The sequence below is a fragment of the Phoca vitulina genome, unplaced genomic scaffold, assembly GCF_004348235.1.
Source record: "Phoca vitulina isolate PV1807 unplaced genomic scaffold, GSC_HSeal_1.0 scaffold11, whole genome shotgun sequence".
Taxonomy (NCBI): domain Eukaryota; kingdom Metazoa; phylum Chordata; class Mammalia; order Carnivora; family Phocidae; genus Phoca; species Phoca vitulina.
In genome coordinates, this window is record NW_022589714.1 from 42198439 (window position 1) to 42211866 (window position 13428).

Consider the following 13428-nt stretch of genomic DNA (forward strand, 5'->3'; position numbering starts at 1 on the left):
AAAACAAAAACAAAAACTGAAGCATTGACAAGTGAGGTAAATTACGTAAGAACACAGATACCATGACAAGCCTGACTTAGTTGCACAACTCTGTGACTATATTAAAAACCACTGAACTGTACAATTTAAAAGGTTGAATTTTATTGTATATAAATTATATCTCAATAAAATTGTTATTTTTTTAATAAAAAGAATCATGAGTTAAAAAAAGAAAGAAAGAAAACAATATGCTGACCTGATCTGATTGCGGTTTAGGTAGGTCCCACCGGCTGCTTAGAGGACAGGTAGTTATTGAGAGGACAGGTAGTTATTGGTGATGACAAGGTCTAGGGTGTGGCCATGTGCGGGGAAGGTTAAGGAAAGGAAAAGATCTTTGGTGCAAGGGGGTGGTCAATGAACTGAGGGGGCCACAGTTGGAACAGATCATCTGCAGGGACACTAAAGATGTTGAGAATAATGGCCAGAATAGTGGTGGGGGAGAGAGGGGGAGAGAGTGCACATACCAAGGGCTGAGGTCATCAATTGGTGACAATCTTTTAATTCTTGGAATTTCTGAAGTCATCTAGTAAAGTGGTTTTAAAAGGATTTGGAAGACCTTCACCTCTTGTTTGTAGGAAGCATTTTGAGGCAGCTTGGACAAACAGCAGGAGCACAAGTATACTTGTGTTTGGAAATTGGGTGGGAGAAATTGAACCCCTTACTCTCACCTCCACCCTGGGTGGGGGTGTGTGTGTGTGTGTCTGGGGCAGGGCGGTTTTGAAAAGGCTCCATGGAACCTTCCACAGCACACAGTTAGAAAACCACTCATTGGATCCAGTGGCTCTTATTTTACATATGAGGAACAAGAGTGCTATTTATCCAAGGTCACCCAGGTCGTTTGGAGCAGAGCCAAGAACAGAGCCAAGAACAGAGCCAGGTATCCTGCCTCCCACTGGACCTGGGCTCCATCACCCCTGCAAACCTGCTTTCCCATTCTGGGCTGCTTTTCCCTCAGCTTTCTAACACTGCTTGTAAACACGGGACTGACCACAGCATTAGCAAGAAGCTCCGCTCCAGCCCATCCCCAGGCTGGTCCATTTCATTCTGGCTGGCCTTTCCCGGAACTACAGGAAGACACTGTCCCATCATCACAGGGGGCTAGGCTCAGGTGAAAGCTGTGCAGAGATGGCTGAGGGACACCCAGCTACAGGGTCTGCCCTTGGGGGCCAGATTTGGGGCTGCAGATGAACAGCAACCAGAGACTTGGCTATGACTGGGCTCCTAGAGCCTGGGCTGAACGTGGGTGAGGCAGGATGGCCCCACAGGCTGGAGGTCAGTGTCCAGGGGCGAGGCCAGCACCCAGCTAAGTGGACTGCCCAAGCAAGACATCAGTGTGGCCAAGAGACAGAAGCCCCTCTGCAAGGCGGTGGGACAGAAACCAGACTGCAGGAGAGGGGAGGGTCAGGAGGGGGAGGGGAGACAGAGCTGGAGGGTTTCCAGAGGTGCTGTAGAGCATGGGGGCTTTTTATAGGTCCCACTGGGTCTCACCCATGGTAAGGAAGGTGCTAGACAGGACTCTGTATGGGGGAGCATAGCCAGACTTGCAGGTCAAGCCTAGTAATGGGGGACATGGAGGCAGAGGGCAGTACTCAAAGCCAGCTGGGCGTTCCTTTCTGATTCTGAGCCATCTGCCCATGGACAGTGGAACCCCACCCAACCTGGTATGTGGGAAATAGTATCTGTACCCCTGGGAAGAGGCTGGTAAGCATTAAACAGATCTCCTTGTCTCAGCCAAATGAGTCGGAGTACAAGTCAGGACTCTCAATAGAGCAACATACTGGCAGGGAACTGCAGTGCCAGGCAGGGAAACTGAGGCAGAAAGCCAGGATGGGCGGATAAGGGCAGGGGGCTCACTTCCCATCCCTGACCCCCGCCTCAGTTCTGGCCCCAGTGCACAGAGGACTCCAGGATGTCCCTTCTGCCCCGAAGCCCTTCCTCCCACCCCCTCCGCGCTCCATGTCAGCAAAGTTCAGCACTCATATGTCCCCTCCGTCCCCTCCTCGGAGAGCCCTTCCCTGACCTGCGTGTTTCAAGAGCTCCCATGTCCCATCCTTCATTCCCCTCCAAGTCTTCAACCTGCTTTCTGTTTCCTGGCAGCATGTGTTACTTACTACCTGACGTCTTAGAATGTATGCATTGACTCGTTACTGTCCACGGTCCACACTAGCTCTGGACTGGAAGCTTCCCCCAGGCAAGGGGTTTGGTTTTCCTGTGCTTTCAGATCTGCCGGGCTAGGCCGCCAGCAGAGGGGGGGTCCCGGCTGCCGTGCTGCCTGCTGCAATGCTCACCCCCTCCCTGACAACTGGGCTGCTGCAGGCCCCAGGGCTGGTGAGCAGGGCTGGGCCCCTGGAAACCCCAGGCCCGTCGTATCACGGCAGATAAGCTTCAGTAAGTGGCTCTAAAGATAATCAATTGTTTTGATTCTGAGCGAAACAACCGGCTCCAAGGAACCTCTATTTAAAAACTGCACACATATGCCAGATCCATCTTTCGTTAAATTGTTGCACATGCTGATCTGATTTGACCGGGCAGGTTTAATGTGCTTTCTGCTCAGTGCCAGAGAGGGGGCTGGGAGGGAATGCGGGAGGGGCAGCTGAGCAGGAAGGAGGGGCGGATCTGGAGCTGACAAGGAGGTGGGAACCTCACCTTCTAACTGTACCCATCTTTGGGACTCAAGTGAGGGCTCCCCTCCCTTGTGGGGAAATCCTGCCCTAATCCTCTTCCTCCTCCTCATGCTCCTCCTCCTCCTTCATTGACCCAAGAGAATTAGTAGCCTGGCTGGAAAGGACCTTGGACTGCAGGGTCCAAACCCTTGATGTTCCAGGGAGGAAAACAGAGACTCAGAGAGGGTAAGCTGCTTACCCAAAGTCACACAGCAACATGGTGACAGGGTGGAGCTGGGGCCTGGGATCCTAGAGGTCCACCTGGTACTCTTTCCAGGAGCTGCTGGGGAGGGAATCTTACCTCTTCCACAAGGTGAAGGCCTCGACAAGGGCAGAAGCACATCTTTCTCCTTCCCTGCTTTCCAGGCACACTCTGAGATGGGCACCCAGTGAATGTTGCTAAATGAATGCAGGGAGGGGTCCGTGGGGTCCTGAGGAGGGGAAGGAGATCTGGTGGGCAGGGAATGGAGCAGCTTGGGCAGATCAGGCCCCAGAGAACATGGGAGCAGCAAGTTTTGAAAATACAAGGCAGGTCATGCCCCTTCTCTGCTCCAGACCCTGCACTGGCTCCCAGTTTGCTCAGAATAAAAGCCAAAGTCCTAATGATGGCCTGCCCTCATTGCTACTCCTCTCCCTTCTCATCACCCTGCAGCCACATCGGTGCCCTCCCTGTCCCTCCTGCATGCCATGCAGGCTCCTGGATTTTACAGGTGAGCACCACAGACTCTGAAGGAGTCAAGAATGTGAGGCGTCACTGGAGAGTCAGTGAGGTGGCAGCCGGGGAAGCTGGGAGGTCAGGCAGGATGGCAGGACAGGCAGGTAATGGAGGCCAGGGAAGGCAAGAGACTGTCTCACCCCAGCCCAATGGGCAGTGGAGGGAGTCTGATGCCCATCGTCTGAGCCTGGAAGCAAGTCTCTGGCGGTGGGTCCTCGGATGCTCTTGTCCTGCCAGGTCTAGGCACAGTGGGTGGCTGCTCAGGGACCCCACAATACCAGCCCTGCTGCGCTCCAGAAAGAGGTCAGGGAGTAGGCAAACAATGGAGAAGCAGAGGGCTGAGGATGGCCACAAAAGCTATTCCTTCATGTGACACGTGGGAGTGCCTTGAGACTCAGTCCCAGGGAGGAGCATGTCTACAGAAGAGCTGCAGGTGACCTGGGGGCTGGGGGCCCTAAGGCCAGGGCTGCAGTCAGGTGGCCCCTTTCTCCCAGGGGCCACTGTCCCCGCCGCTCTGCCCCTCCTCTGTCTCTCTACACCTGTGCTGGCTTGAGGCACGGTCACAGCCATAAATAATAGTAATAAAGAGAGAGTCCGTGCCAAGTGAGATGATTTTATGAAATTACATTTTTGAAAAGGTTAATTCTTCCATCTCCCCACTTGGACTCCAATCTGGAGAGGCAAATGTGGATTAATCGGTCCCATTTCCTCCCCGGCCTCTGTGGGACACGGACAAGATGTTTGCTTCCACTGAGATCTGTCTTGTCCCCGCAGGCTTGCGGGAAGCAGCCGGCCTGGGCCCTCCACCCCTCCTGGAGCTGGCTGACCTCCCTCCCCGTCAGGCTCGGGGCCAGCTGGGGCCCTCCCCGTGCTGCCCACGCTGTCCTGACCCAGGCAGTGGGCAGAGTCCCACGGGTGGCTTTGCAGCTTGCCTGGGAAGTCCTGGCAGACGGAGGGACAGACGGAAAGGACGGGAGAGGGAGGCCCCCAGAGAGATTTCGGGAAGTGGCCATGGAGGGCAGCATGCGGGAGGAGCAGATGTGGGTGAGGTGGTCCAAGTGGGGGGAGCCTGAAGCTGGGGGCTCCCAGGCACACGCACGGAGTGGGCAGGATGGGTGAGTCAGAGAGGGGAAGGGAATGAAGACAGATGGACAGACAGATGTGAGGGAGGAGCCAGGAGCCAGTGGGTAGACCTTCTTCCTGGTCTCTACCTTCCACCTTTTCATTGTTATTTTTCCCAAAATCAGGCAGAGGAAGTCGGGGGAAGACAGCCCCTGAGGGAAGGCATTTACCTCAACAGGAAGTGAGGAGAATGGGAAAGGAGTGTTTCCTTGGAGCTCAGAGGTGACCTGTGTCCTGTCCCACTTCTCCTCTCCTTCCCAAGGTGGCCCTCCCCTGTGTCCTCCTTGTGTCCCCAGCACACCATCCCCCCCCCCCCCCGGCTGCCCAGCTCTCCTCCCCTCCCCTTCCTCACTCTCGTGGATGCCCGGCCTCCCTCCACCAGGAGAAGCTGGGGTGGTGTCGGCAGTTCTGCCCTGTGTCCCCAGCTGCCACTCGTAGCTGGGCCGCCTCAGGCAGGCACTGCCCTACTCTGGGCCTCAGTTTCCTCATCTGTAAAGCAAAGAGGTTGGACGAGCTTGTTCGAGGTTCCTTATGGTGCTGACTTGTGGAGAGTGTTGGGTGCTTAGAGGAAAGGGGTGCTCTGGTGTTTAGCTGTGTGAGGATTTTACTTTGGTGGGAGATCATCACTGGTTTTCAAGTGCAATAAAGTGGACCAGCAGGGACACAGAGAGGGCAGCGAGGTGGAGGCAGGCTGCACCTGGGTGTCCATCTGTCTGTCTCTGGTGTGCTGTGAGGTGTGTGTGCCTCTGTGTGTTGTGGGGTGCGGGGGGCTCGGGCTGTGCTGGCGGGTGCTTCTTGTGTGGCTGACTCTGTCCTCTTTTTGGGTTTGCTCCTAGCATTTCACACTCCCCAGAGTGAGCCCGCCTCCCAGTCATGACCTAGCCCACCGCCCTGAAGCACTGGGGGGATACAGAAATGGACCTGCTCTCAAGGAGACAGAGGAGGTGAGACTCCATACTGGGAGTGTTTCACCTTCAGACCGGACCAGGGGGGCTTGTGCCGTAACTGGAATTACCCCTAATCCGCAATGGTACAAGGAGGGAGCAGTCAGTCCACTGGAGGGCTGGAGGGATCAGGGGCGGGGGGGCTTCCTGGAGGAGGAGACACAGAAACACAGATTGATTACACGCTATGAGCCACAGGAGGCTGGGCAAATGGCTCAGTTGAGGGACAGAGTGGCAGGCAGGTGCCCAGGGGTTGGGGGGATAGGTAGAGAGTTGATCTATCGTAGGACTGTGCCTCAGCCAGATATGAGAAGAGAGAGGCGTAGAAAGCCTTCTTACAGGAAGTGAGGCTGAGAAGAGAGGTGGCTTTGTTTTGGTGGAACAGAGGCAGAGGGGTGGTGTCAGGAAGGAGCAGGGCAGAGGCAATGGCAGACCGGGCATGGATGGGGTGGGGACAGGCAGGTGGCTGGCAGGCAGGGCCCCTGCTGCCTGCTGGTCCTGGAGAAGGAAGGGGTGGGCTGGAGAGAAGATTCAGCCTCCCTGGCACCCTCTCCCTGTGGCTCCTGACGGGGCTGTCACCTATTTCCTGGCGTGGGTCCCCTCCTGACAGGCGCTTTCCCTGTTTATTCCTGTTCAAAGAGCGGGGAAGACCTATTTCCCTCCCGAGAGCCTATTTATTCTGCTTTCTCATTTTCCAATCCAGTGACTTTACAGCTTTTTTTCATTTGGTTTCATCTTCCCAACAAGAGGAAAGATTCCCTCTCCTTTTCAAGCCCCCCTGAGGAAGGACTAGGGCCGCTGCTCTGGCGGGGAGGCCCGGGGCCTGCTGTGCACCAGTCAGGTGGGCCCGGGGCCCCCATTCTCCAACCCGGGCCATACGAGCCTGGGATTTTAGCTCCGGCCAGAGGCGCTTACCCTCTCACTGCCCTGCAGCCCCAGGGCCATGGAGAAGAAGTGGGGTTTGGATGAGATGGGGGAGAGGACCTGAGGTAGAGAGGAGCCGGGAGCCGGGGAGGGGGGTGTGACCCCCAGTATGGCAATGGCTGGTGGGCCTGAGGCCCCCTCTGCTTTGCTCCTACCATCTATCTTTCCCTCCTTCTAAGGGCAACCCCCTAATCCTCACCATCCCCTGATCCCACCACCCTTGGATTTGCTGATGGAAGCCACTGATTGCTCTCTGCTGATGTCAAGGTTCCTTGGGCTTCTGACCACCGCTTCTCACCTCATCTTTCCAAAAGTAAGTGGTCCCACAGTTCACACCTCTCTGCCCACCTCCCCTCTCTTCCATTGACCTTCTCAGGACACATTCACTTTGCAGAGGTTGAAGGACAGACTCCGTGTGGGGCTGTCATTTCTCGGGATGAGGATGACTGCAGAAGCAGAGGCTCCTGGGGGACAGTGAGGGCTTGTTTATGGCCCTGTTAGGTCTGGGGGTGCCTGTTAGACACCCCCTGATGATGTCCTGAGAGTCCAGGTGTGAGTCTGGAGCTCAGGGTGAGGCTGGGGCTGGGGACATGGACTCGGCACTCATCAGCATACGACGGTATTTCCCCAAGGGAAAGGGAATAGATAGAGAAAAGAGAGGGCCCAGGAGGGCCTGGAACACTAAAATGTTTTGTTGAAAGAACCAACAAAAGAGACTGAGCAGGGCAGGCCAGAGAGGAAGGGGCAATGAGGAGCCTGTGCTATCTGTTTCCAGCGTCTTCCCAATGTGTCTATTTCCTGGTGGTCTTCGGGTCACTTCATGTATCGGGCTCATATCCTCAAGGAACAGACTAGACAGAGCACAGCTTGAAGCAGAATCTCAGCCCCGCTCTAGCTATGTGGCCTCGAGCAACTTGCTTTGCCCCTCTGAGCCACATTTCCTCATTGCGCATGCAGAAAATTCAACCAAACCCATGGAACACCTGGCACCTAGTAGCCCCTCCATAAATGTCAGTTCTCCTTCCCCTCCTTACTCTTCCTAAAATAAACCACCATGGTATGCATCATCTCAGAAGGAAGTCCTGTAGAGTTTGAGATATTTGTCTTTAAATACACTATCTTACACTTGCCCACACCGAATCTCATCTGTCACTTTTCTGCCCACTCACACACCCTTGTGGGATTCTGTAGTGTGTATCCCCATTGGCTTGACATTTCACTTCCCCCCCAAAACTTAGTGCCATTTGCAGATTTCCAGCTCTCACTGTGTACTCCATCTTCCAGATGATTTATTAAAATTTCAGTTGAGATGCTCCGTCCTAACCATGGGGCACCTCTGTTGGCCATTCTCCACCCAGAGGAGTGCCTGGCATGTCTCCAACATCCTGCTCATTTCTAACCCAGGAACAGTTCCCCTGAGATGCCCACCATCCCAGAGGCCCTCCGAAAGCCTGAATGAATCTCCCCAGGAGGTCTTGCTACCTGCTCAGTTCCCCAGAAAGTCCTTGTGCTTCAGGGCTCAGGGGTCCTACCCTTTCCAGAGACCCATCCATTCTTCTTGTTAGGTCAGAAACTGAAACTCATTAGCCCATGGGTCTCAAGTCTCCTCTAAGATTACTCTTGTGGGGATTGTAGTCTTACTGGGTCCTGCTTATTACCCCCTCGACCCCGCCATTTCAGTTCATACCTGCTCCTGCCACCTCTCCCTGCATCCTTGGCTTGAGGGCCTTCTCTGGCCACAGGCGCACACTCGGCCCAGGCAGGGATACAGGCCAGAAGTGCTGAGGAATTTCGAGAGCAGCTCTCCAGCACTGACTGTTGGCCCCTACGATCCCAGCGCCCTCACCCCTCAGCAGGGAGAGCTCCTGATGAGGTCCCATTGGGACTGAGCTCCCTTTGCTCACCATTGTAACATGCTTGAGAACACAACTTTTATTAGCTGCCTTCCCTGCCCCACCTCACTTCCCCTACACCCCTCCTGTGTTTTCAGGGACCACCTCCCCAATAAACTATGCACCCTCGAATCCTTGTCTTAGGGTCTTCTTCTGGGAGAACTTAACCCAAGACATGCTGGCTCATTGGCCTGTGATAACCAAGGGTCCTTGAGCTGCAGCTGGCCTGATTCACCCCCTGTTCTTTCCAGGGCTTAAAGTCCAGCCCCTGGGCATGCTCCACACCAAGAGTTCTCCCCAGTTCTGGTCCACAGCCTGCCCTTGTGTGGGGGGCTGGACCAGACTTCTCCTCTAGGTCAGGGCATTTCCGAGCGTTGCTGTCGATGTTGGAAGAGTTTATCTTGTCACTGGCTGCATTGTCTGCTGATTTATCTCTATCCAGGGGAGTGGGGCCCAGCTGCAGACAGCAAACATATTGAGTAAATTCCTAATGAACTGATTACTCAGCTTAGCATTTTAACTGCGGCATTAAGCACCCTCTCACCCTCATAAACATGTTGAACTACTGAAGGGATTATGGCTTCCAGGCTGGCCACTCTGTCACTGGGAAAAATTAATCTCGAGATTTAATCAAAGCCAAGACTACAAACTGCAGCAGGGACGGGCCTTTTTCTTTCCGTGATGCCCAGGAGATGGTAGGGAATTCATAGATTTCTCTGACTTGTGAGTGACCTTGAGATGTCATCTGGTCCATCCTCCTATGTCTGTGTGCACACAGACTTCCTCAGCCTGATGGTTGAAACCTTTTCTAGACAGGATCCAGCTGAGAAATACCCTTTTGTAGTTAGGAGGGGAAACCCAAGAGGAAGTAAGTTGATGACATTTCCTACACAAGGTTGGAATGCAGTGCAGAAAGCAAACGCAGGGTTCTTGCCTATTCTTGGCCTCTTCTGTTAGGGATTCACTGTGACCCTCAGATCCTCATCTGAGGGCTGTTAGAGTAGCCAAGACTACATTTGGACACTCACGGCGTCTTCCCCGAGCTTCCCCATCTCTCCTGACCTCTGTCAGCTTCTGTGTGGTCAGGCTGAGGAGTGAGTGTGGATGGCAGAGCCCATCTGTGCGGGTCTCACCTGGGCACGTTTGTCAGTGAGTGAGGCCAGAGGGGTCTGCGAGGACTGCATCCCCCAAGGAAGGGCCAGATGTTGGGATTCTGCAGCTGGAAGCTCGTGGTCTTAGTTCAGACGTGCTCATGGGTGGACGCGGGTGGGTCTGAGTGACTGATAAGCAGCAACTGAGAACAATTGTCCAGTGTCTGGTTCCTGAAGGAGAAGAAGGCCTGGGGGGTGGGGTGGCACGTGTGGTTCCGGAGAGCCCTAGGGCCTAGACTCTCAAAGTAGGGGCGCTGGACGCATTCCTGGGTCATCTAGGCTCTCACTATCTGCAAGTAGTGTCCAGACACCTAAGAATGCAGCATGTGCGGCCTCCCCCAGGCCTCCTGGAGCAGGACCTGTGTTCTGGAGTCCCAGGCGGTTTGTGTGTGTACCTAAGCATCAGCTGCTCGGGGCCCAGCCATCTAGAGAGGCTGCTCTGAGCTCCGAAGGTGGGGGCGGAGCCAGCCAAGGGCCCTCCCTCCTCAGTTAGGTGCCTGTGCTGGAGCTGCTGAGAATCAGAGTGGCCCACCGCCAGGGATGAGGAAACGTTGAGGAGCCGTAATTGGGCAGAGGCCTCTGGAGATGAGAGCTCTCGGCTGGCTCTGTCCCTCCACCTGTCACCACACTCCGTCCCTGTCAGGGCCTGCTGTCTCCCTGAGAGTAAATCCTTGCTCCTGGAATGCGGTCCTGTCCTTGGCAGGGGGGAGGCCATTGGCGCAGACTCTCTGCTTGAGAAGGGGAGGAGAGAGGCCTCCCGGACCTGGCACGGGCAGCAGGACGCCTGTCACGGAACCCCCCGGTACAGGTTGTGCCAAAGGAGACAGGGAGTTGTGCCTGCCGCACACAGAGACAGCCCCACGCCTGGCAGGGAGGGTGGCCTGAGACGGCCATCCTCCCTGAGGCAGGCACCCCGATAGACTCGGCAGGAGGGTGATGGGAGAGACTCCGTGGGTGACCTTGCACTTGGACCGAGAATGCTTTGCAGGGATTCAGATGCTCTCCATGAGTATTTGGGATATAAAGGCAGAACCCGTCTCAAAGCTAACAGACCCGAGAAAGGAAGGGGCACTTCACGCCTCTGGGCTGCCAGGCCTCCTCTCCCCCGTCCCCCTTCTCCAGTCACTCGCGCATCCTAGAATCGCTGCCCCTCCTTTCCTGCCACTCCTTGGTGTTTGTAGCTACAAAATCTAAGTGTCCCATAGGGATGACGTGACGATTAAATGAGCTGATTTGCGGAAAGCTCCTCAAATAGAGTTTGGCACACCGTAAGTACTCAATAAATGCTCTCCCCTGCCGTCACTCTTGTTCTTGTGCTCCCCCTGGCTCCCCAGCAGAGGACAAGGCTGTCCCTTCTGGAGATGGGACATCTCCCACCCCCCTTCCCCAAGAAGCCCCGTGGCCGCAGGAAGAGTGGAGGCTGCAGGTGCTGCTGGCTCGGGGGGGCTGTGTTAGCGGTAAAGCCTGGGGAGGCAGGAACAGAGATGAGACAGGGCCGGGAGGGCAGCGGATAAGAAGAGAGGGAAGCCAGGTGGTTTCATGGAGATGGAAGGTGGCAGGGGAAGGGGGTGGGAACAATGGGAAGCAGAGAGGAAGGAAGGAACTTATCGTGTAGCAGGTTTTTCCACGCCACTCCTCAGGGACGCCCCACGGCAACCCTTAAGGTAAGTCTTAGTCGCCCATTTTGTGGATGGAGACGTGAGGCTCTGAGAAGTCTGACATAACTTGTCCAGGGTCAGGCTAACCGGGTTTCACAGATTCTTTCTTTTCAACCACCCTGGAGCCTCCTGGGCTTTGGGGGACGGAGAGAGAGCTCCAGAGGACAGAGGAGGCTGCAGCAGGGACAGGGAGCCAGCAGGGGGGTGGGGGTGGGAGAGGGCGAGGTCTCTGGGGCAGCTCAGCCCTGTCTGGGAGCCCCTGGCAGGCCCGTGCCACATGGGAGCTCATTACGGTCACTTACCCGCCGGTGCCGGGGGGCTCTGAAGTGGTTCTCCACGGAGCCACCCCACCTGGAGGGACAGGAGGAACGGGAGGCTGGGCCCCTCTGCGCCCATGAGGGCAGGCAGGGGTGGGGCGCTGAGATGGGCAGGGCGAGGGCTGGGCAGGGCCGGGGAGGCTGCCAAGGCCGCTGGAGGGAGCTGAGCGCTGACTTCGGAGAAGCTGGTGGGTGTCGCCATGGCAACCACAGACCAGTGACATCTTTGAAAACGAAAAAGGACAACAAGTTGGAAGATTTTATTTGCTGCTGTTGCACTTGGCCGGGAGGAGAAGGCCGGGTAGACAGGTGGGGTGGGGGTGCCAGACGCAGGCTCCCCCTGAGGGGAGGATGGGGTTCACCCCCTGAGGAGGGTAGTGGCAGCTTCTCTGCGTAAGCTTCAGGACCCCCAGGCCATGGCATCCTCTCCTGAGCCTGGGCCATCTACACTCGCACGTCTTCCACCTCCTATGTTGAGAACTGGGAACTCCCCGGGACTTGTCAGCTGGGTCTGGTTGTACGCCAAGTAACCCACAGAGAAACCGGCTTCAGACTTAAGCCCACCAGGAGGGGGCATTTCAGAAATCAAGAAGAGTTTCCATGTCCCATCCTCCCTACCCCTGCCTAAAAGTACCCCCTTCGTCTACACGGCATTTGACACATATCCAGGAGGCACAGGGAACAAAAGTTCAGACTCCAGAGTCACACTGCCTGGCGCCACAGCCCCATTGTCCCTTCTAGCTATGTGGGGAAGCTAGTTAGCCGCTGTGCCTCAGTTTCTCCACTGGGGAACCGGGTCAATGATAATAATAATATCTACTTCCCTGGGTTGTTGGAAGGAGCGAATGAGTCAGTGTAAGTAAAACACTTCAGCCAGTGTCCCGCCTTGGTCTCACCTGGTGCTGCACGGCTTCTGTAGTCACAACTTTGGGGCTGTGGGGCTGAGTCTTTGGATGGCTGCCGTGTGGGCCTGAGTTCCCGGCCACCCCTCCCTTCCCGCCCCAGGCATGGGGACCTCTCATGCCTGGGCACCGCCATCTTGATCTATCTGGCCCGAAGAGCCTCCAGCACACTCACCGGGTATCTGGAAGGGAGAGAAGGAGAGTGCCCTCTCCTTATGTCGGCCTTCCCAGACTACCCTGGGCCTGTACACATGCCTAGAGCTGCCGAGCCTCAGCTGCTTCAAGCTGCTTTCCATCCCTGGCATTTCAAAGATTCTGAGCAAGAAAAATAAGCAAAACACAAAACACTGATTTCAATCCTCAGGGGAGGACCTGTCTGCATTGATGAGCATGTGAGCCAGAGACTGCTTTTCCGTAAGTGGTTTCCTTCCTTCCAGACCCAAGCCCTCAGAAGACCTGTCTTCCTGAACAGACCCAGACACGTGTCAGGGACCCATTGGCTATGGGCGACTCACTCAAATTAGCATGGCACTTGCAAATAACATGTGAGTGCTCTAGAAAGGTTCTCTATGGATGTTTGCCCCAGGATTGTTTTAACCTTCCCTCTCTATGTATAGGTGATATTGTTTTAAGTGCCATCCTAATTTCTATAAATTTCAGAGTCATTAGGTTTTGGAGTCAATGCCCACTCAGCAGTATGTTATTCCTCTAAATCCAAATAAGAACTGCACTTGGCAAGTGCTTCTGTGTCCCACCAGGCCCCGTCTGAGAGTTGGGGGTCTACGTTATCCATAATTTCCGGTCACAGCTTTGCAGGATAGACTGTCTTATCCTTATTTCCAGGGAAGGAATGTGGGGCCCAGGGGTCATGGACTCATTCAAGATCACACAGAGAGCCAACCAAGGAGTCAGGCTGCAAATCTAAGGCCGCCCAGCTCTTGACGTGAACCCTGACACACAGGCCAGTCTACGTGGTGATTAAGAGCCTGCACTCCTGACCAGTCAAGTAGGACCAAATCCCAGCATGACCAGCATCTAGCTGTAGGAAACCACCTTCTGGGCCTTCATTTCTTCATCTGAAAATCAGGGATAAAACTTCTA

General features: G+C 55.2%; 1 protein-coding gene across 4 annotated transcripts in view; it reads left to right on the forward strand.

Annotated features, from left to right (window-relative positions):
• Positions 1-13428, forward strand: part of LRFN2 (leucine rich repeat and fibronectin type III domain containing 2) — a 175328-nt gene that overhangs the window by 83729 nt on the left and 78171 nt on the right. The window contains exons 2-3 of one of the 4 annotated variants that reach the window (XM_032409872.1): positions 5376-5483; positions 6587-6720. The exons of the other annotated variants lie outside the window; for them this stretch is intronic. The gene's annotated coding sequence lies outside the window, so the exon portion shown is untranslated. The remainder of the gene's footprint in view (positions 1-5375; positions 5484-6586; positions 6721-13428) is intronic. 4 annotated transcript variants of the gene reach the window in all.